Genomic DNA, 6,935 nt, shown 5'->3' on the forward strand with positions numbered 1-6,935 from the left:
CCAAGTCTACAGTCTTGTTCAAGACTTCCTTCCCTTTTAGAAACGAAAAAGCCTGCTCAGTCAAGCTACTACCCTGTCACTCCTTCCTTTTGTCTCCAAACTTCTTAAAAGGGTATCTCCACTTAACTGGTTCATTGCTGGTTCATTAGACCCTGAGAATGTGGCTTTCACTCTGCTGCATACCAACTGCAATGATCCTTTTCCCTCTGCTTTGTTTAGTACCACTGATCACCCCCTTAGAAGCTTGGTGACTACAGCACCAGTCTCTTCTGGCACTGCTTTCCTGCGCTCACAAGCATCTGTGTGACAGGTACTGTGTGCTGGGCACCATGCTAAGAACTGTGGAGTTTACACAGACGAGTAAACAATAGACCCTACCCTCAAATAACTTATATTCTAACAAGAGAGAGGAGGCAAGCACATATGCCTCCTCATGCTTCACGCATGATCGTTGTTAATTTACTGAGCAAAAGTGCCTTTTGATGTATCCTGAACCTTCTCTTGATCTACTAAGGGAGTGGTTGAAAAAGCCCTGCACTTGGTAAACCAAAAAGTATCATTAGAGACACAAGGTGATATGGAAGAGCACTTCAAGCCCAGAGATGGGAAACTCTAATGAAATCATCATCACCTGCTTTGTGCTTTAATTAGTCGCATAGGTCTGCCTCACGCTGTCCTGGGGCAGAGACGGTTCTCTTCTTCCCCGTGGAGTCATGTAAAGTGGATGTTCAAGAGAAGTTATTTTAAATTGAAGTGAAATGAACAGCCCACACCCACCCTTTGCCCCCAACCCCCCCAAAAAAAGAAAGAAGAAAAAGGCAGTGTGGTAGAAGAAGAAAAAACAGTGATGAGGTGAAAACACCTTACTCTCTTCTTGAAGCTCTGTTGCCTTGGCAACAAACTTTGCATTTTGTTTTCATACTTTCTTGCTGAGTGTGGATATCAGATATGTGTATGGAAAATTTGTCAATTTTACAAGTAGTCAAAGGCCTTGAAAACCAGTTTATCAAAGTCATTTTTTCCACTGTGAAGGAAATAGCATATTAGAGAGCTCAGGAATGCTGCGAAACCTCTTACAGTGCACAGGGCAGTCCGCATAACAAAGCACTATCTGGTCCAAAATGTCAGTAGTGCCGAGTTTACAAATCCTGGCCTAGGGTATACAAGCCAGGCATCCACAGGAATTTTTGCAGTGATATAGATGAGACCCAAGAATAATGTTTGTGCAAATGGCTCATTCAAAAATGATGTTTCTTAGGCTCGAAAAATCATTAACATTAGTTGTTTCTTGTCTAACTGTATATGAATATAAAGCATGCAGTAATAGAGGGTGGGCCGTTATCCTTCCTAAAAAAAAGTCCGTATGGAAAAGGATAAATGGTGATGTATATGATTTTTTTTCTTTTTTTTATTGAAGTATAGTTTACAATGTTGTGTTCATTTCTGGTCTACAGCAAAGTGATTCAGTTATATATATATGTGTGTGTGTATATATATATATTTTTTTCCATTATAGTTTATTGTGAAATATTGAATATAGTTCCCTGTACTATACAGTGGGACCTTGTTTATCTATTTTATATATAGTGGTTTGTATCTGCTAGTCCCAAACTCCTAATTCATGCCCCCACCCCTTTTCCCCTTTGGTAACCATCAGGTTGTTTCCTATGTCTGTGAGTCTGTTTCTGTTTTGTAAATAAGTTCATTTGTGTCATATTTTAGATTCCACATATAAGTGATATGATATCATATGATATTTGACTTCACTTAATATAATCTCTAGGTCTATCCACATTGCTGCAAATGGCATTATTTCATTTTTATGGCTGAGTAATATACCATTGTATGGAATATGTATATATACCACATCTTCTTTATCCATTCATCTGTCAGTGGACACTTAGGTTGCTTCCATGTCTTGGGTATTGTAAATAGTGCTCGTGTGAACATTGGAATGCATGTATCTTTTCAGAGTTTTTGCAGATATATGCCCAGAAGTGGGATTGCTGGATCATATGGTAGTTCTATTTTTATTTTTTTAAGGAGCTTCCATACTATTCTCCATCGTGGCTGCACCAATTTACATTCCCACCAACAGTGTAGGAGGGTTCCCTTTTCTCCACACCCTCTCCAGCATTTCTGGTTTGTAGACTTTTTGATGATGGCCATTCTGACTGGTGTGAAGTGATACCTCACTGTAGTTTTGATTTATATTTCTCTAATAATTAGTGATATTGAGCATCTTTTCATGTGCTTATTGGCCATCTGTATGTTTTCTTTGGGGAAATGTCTCTTTGGGTCTTCTGTCCATTTTTTGATTGAGTTGTTTGTTTTTTTGTTATGGAGTTGTTTGAGCTGTTTGTATACTTTGGAAATTAATCCCTTGTCAGTCGCACCTTTTGCAAATATTTTCTCCCAGTCCATGGATTGCCTCTGATTTATGATTTTGCTGTCTAGGGGTATGTAGCTGGAACCAGGAGTCTTGAGTTCTAGAATGAAGCTGCTTCCTCCCCTGAGTCAGTGGAACCTAACACCATTGCACCCAGTTGTGTGGCTGAGGAAGGGATGAAGTTTGAAAAGGGCTCAGAGGGCTTTGGCTTTAGTGAATCATAAAAGCAGAAAATGTGGTATTTTCATTAAAAGATTGTTAATAACCTTCAGAGCTGAACTTTTCAAACTAAAAATGATAAATTTTTAAATCTTACTTTAGAAACTGGGGAGAGGAATGCTTTTCAACAAACATAGTTATGTCAGGAAAATTGCCTTTTATTCTCAATACCAGCTTCTTCACTTGAAAATAACGTTTTCTTTCCCCTTTGATTTGGCCTTTTCTCTGACATTGCATGCTGCCACGAGGATGTTATTACCTGTATGGTAGCCAGGAAGTCCAAACAAAGAATGGTGGCAGTGCCCCTGAAATTATGGCAGTTACCACTGGGATCTTTGTTTAAAACAAAACAGTGGCACTTAGGTTGAATGTTTATTATGCATGAATGTGAAGATTCGAGATCTGAGCTAGACATTTCAGAAAATGGTTTATTCAGAAAAAGCATCTGTAAATAAATTCCATTATGGGTTTTAAATGCTAGATCAAGGACTTCAAGGAAGGTCGATAAAGGATTTATAAAAGAGACAATGAATCCTCTAATATACCCAGTGGTAGAATTTGCTTGCTTTTTTTTGGATTCCATGATGCTTTATCTCTGCGGAGTTCAACATTTTAATTCCTAAAATGCCGAGCTTAATATGCCTGAGATAGTATGTGGAATAGACTAGGCAGGAATGCCCGTTAAGTCTCCTCCAGTGACAGTCTGCTGGGCCACTGTTGGGTGTCATTGTTTTCCAGGCTCTGGTTCTGGAGCAATCATGTACCCATCTGATTACACAACTTATATTGAACAACTCCTCTTTGTGAATGCCCAGTCCTACCTAATTTCATCCTACCTAATTAAATAAATCCTCTCTAATCCGTACAACAACCCTGCAGGGCAGGGATTATTTCCCTCATTTTGCAGAGGAGAACACTGAGACTTATGTGACTTGCCTGGGGCCACACAGTTAATAAGTGGCAGGGACAGTGCTTGAACCCAAGTTTGTCTGATTCCAAACCCCCTTTCAAACAGCTTCCTCATGTATAACCTGAGACTAAGCACGTTCATTCATTCATTCAGTCATTCAACAAATATTTGTTGAACATCGAGTATGTGTCAGGAATGGTTAAAATAGTCACTGAGGATACAGAAGGGAATAAAATAGACTAGAATCCCTTCCCTGGTGGTGTTTCTAGTCTGTGGAAGGAGACAGATAGTAAGTATTTATATGTCACGTGGTGTTACGTGATACAGAGACAAAGCAAGGGAGAGGGAAAGAGAGTTCTGGTTAAGTGATGGAGGTTACAGCCTAACATAGGGTGGGAAGGAAAGGCTTTCCTGAGAAGATGACATTTGAAAAAAGACCCATGCAGATGAGGTTGAGGATCATGAAGTCACCTGGGGGAAAGCGTGGTAGACAAAGACACCAGGGCTAAGGCCCCGGAGGGAAGCATGCCTGGAGCATGTGAGGAACAGCAAGGCCTGTGTGGCTGGAGCAGACTATGGAAGGTAGAGAGCAGCAGGATTTGAAACTAGGGAGACAAGGGATAATGGAAAGGATGGGTGGTAAAGGCCCCCAGCTCATTAGTAAGGATGTTGGCTTTTACTCTGAGAGAGATGTGAACCCATTTGAAAGGTTTTTTTTTTAAGCTCTTTATTGGAATGTAATTGCTTTACACTGTTGTGCCAGTTCTTGCTGTACAACAAAATGAATCAGCTGTATTTATACACATATCCCCATATCCTCTCCCTCCCAGTGCTCCCTCCCACCTTCCCTATCCCAGCCCTCTAAGTCATCACCCATCATTTGAAGGTTTTGAGCACCAGATGGCATGATGTAACCTAACATTTTTAAAGGATTACTCTAGCCTAGCTGCTATGTGAAGAATAAACTTGGAGGGCAAAGATAGGAAACAGGAGGTCAGTTAGGGGGCTGCCGCAGTCGTCCAAGGGAGAAATGACTGGCATGGACAAGGATAGTAACGGTGAATGTGAGGAGAAGGGGTTAGACTGCATGCGTCTTGAGGTGGAGCCAGCAGATTTGCTGACGGGCCAGGATTTTTGTCCCGAGCAACAGGAATGATGTGTGTGCCATTGACTGAAGTGGGAAAGCCTAGGAGGAGAAGCAGTTTGAGGAGACCGGGGATTTATTTGAGAGCATGTTAAATTTGATTTGGGATATTTTAAATATCTCTACTGTACATCCAAATGGAGCTTTTAATGGACAGCCGAATATATGAGTTTGGAGATCAGAGAAGAGGTACAGACTGCAGTTAGAAATTGTGAAAGTCATCAGTTGACACATAGCGTTTAAATCCATGAGACTGCATCAAAGTAGCATGCGTTATTAGTTTGAGTGGGGGAAGCCATGAAATAGAACTGTGCCTGTTTAAGGGGCGATTGCCCCGTGAACGAGGCTTCATGATGATGCTCCATCATCTGTGAAAACACTGCCAATAACCCCCAGAGGACCAGCCAGAACTGCTCATATTAAAGGACTCGACTGTGACCAGAACTCAATCTGCCTGTATGGCTCCAGTGAATGTCTAAGACATACAATATAAGATCAAAGAGGAGATGGTGGGATCTGAGATTATGCAAGAATTCACGCGTCGAATGTGTGTTGAAAGGTCATTTTAGAGACACAGAGAAGCGTCTAGAATGAGCACTACATTTACAAAGAGAAAAAGTGTAGTCACAGTACGGTAATAGAACTCTGTTGATTTGCCTGCCAAACAGGAAAACAGAAACTGAAGAAAAACTACCTTCAAGGTAGCAAAGGACCAGCTGGAAAGGGATGAACTCCTCCCCATCTCTGATGTGCTAGGTCTGGAGGGAGTGGGATAGAAACATATGGAGGGGTTCGGGTACGGTAACCAACTATGGGGGCTTCCCTGGGGCTGAGGGGTCTCCTGGGACACAGGGCAGTCCTGGGCAAACAAACCAGGATGCTTGGTCACCCTATGTCCAGTCCAGAAAGACTTCCTGGAACTGAGTAGTTTGGCAGTGGAATAGAAAACAACTTATTTAAGTTTAATCTGACATGTAATTAAAATCTCTTGGTGATGATGTTCCACCCTGAGTTCTCACAAGCTTAACCCTTTAATTTCTGGAGGGATTTCAGAATGCCTTCTGGCACGCAGGCATTCAGCCAACCCCATCAACCAGCCCCATGGCTTGGACGCACAGTGTATTAAAAGGAGTGTTTGTGACAAAGGAACATCATTATGACTTCAGACAGGCTGCAGTGGCCTTTTGAGGGCCAAGGACCATTTCTGAAGACAGACAGGACCAGGTGCTGAAAGTTATTGATCACTCTGTGGGCGTGTCTTCTGTGGAGGGCATTGACATGTCGGGGCCTCCTACCCTACACTGTGCTATTCTGGGCAGGCTGGGTTTCCCAACATCCACTGAGCCTTCATGTGAGCTGTTGCCTCTGCCTGGGATTTGCTTTGTCTGAAACACACACACGCACACCAAGTCTCAGTTTACACATCAGTTTGGGTGCTTTTCCTATGGTCACCTACACAAATCCTTGGATTTTGGAAGTCCCAGTCACTGTGTTCAGTTAGGGCAGCACTTCTGTTTTGCTCACCTTTAAACCCCCACAGTCTTAACGCACTACTGGGTATAGCGGAGAGGTACAGTAATCATTGAATGATTGAGGGGAATTCCTCCTCCTCTTTTTTTTTTTTTACCATCACTTTTCCTAAACTACTTTTAGTTCCTTGGTGTGAATCCAATCCATGGCATCTTATGTTATACAGAGCTTATTCTGTAACTGAACAAGAAACCAAGAAGGAGATAACATTGGAAATAATGACTGAGCATGATGGCTTTGTAGAGCCCCAGAAAGTCAGCCCTAGGAGGGATTATCCAGTTTGGCCATCTCTTGAAATCCTCTCATTTTACAGGTAAGGAAAGGAATTCCGGACGGATCAAGTGACTGAGGTCACACAGCCAGGTGTGGCAGAGCTAAGATTACAACCTGGTTTTTGGTTTATATTGTGATTTAGTAGGAAACCCTCCAAATATCCTTCAGCTATACTGCTCTATTTACTTTTTCTTTTTAAGCAATAATTTTAACTCTTTCTCTGATCTTTCAGTTTCTGTCCTTAGATCCCGAGGTCCTCTAGGGTTTGGCTATAAAATATAACGAGACAACAGTTGTAGAAATAATAGCAGGGCCCTCTCAGCGGTTTACCAAAAGCCAGGGAGGCCACTCTCAAAAGAACACGATCACCCCTCCACACCTCTGTAGGTAGCAAACCCCACCCCCCCAACACACCCAACTCAGTAACACACAACAAAAGACAGCACAGCACACACACCAATTTTTGCCAC

The sequence above is a fragment of the Hippopotamus amphibius genome, chromosome 1, assembly GCF_030028045.1.
Source record: "Hippopotamus amphibius kiboko isolate mHipAmp2 chromosome 1, mHipAmp2.hap2, whole genome shotgun sequence".
Taxonomy (NCBI): domain Eukaryota; kingdom Metazoa; phylum Chordata; class Mammalia; order Artiodactyla; family Hippopotamidae; genus Hippopotamus; species Hippopotamus amphibius.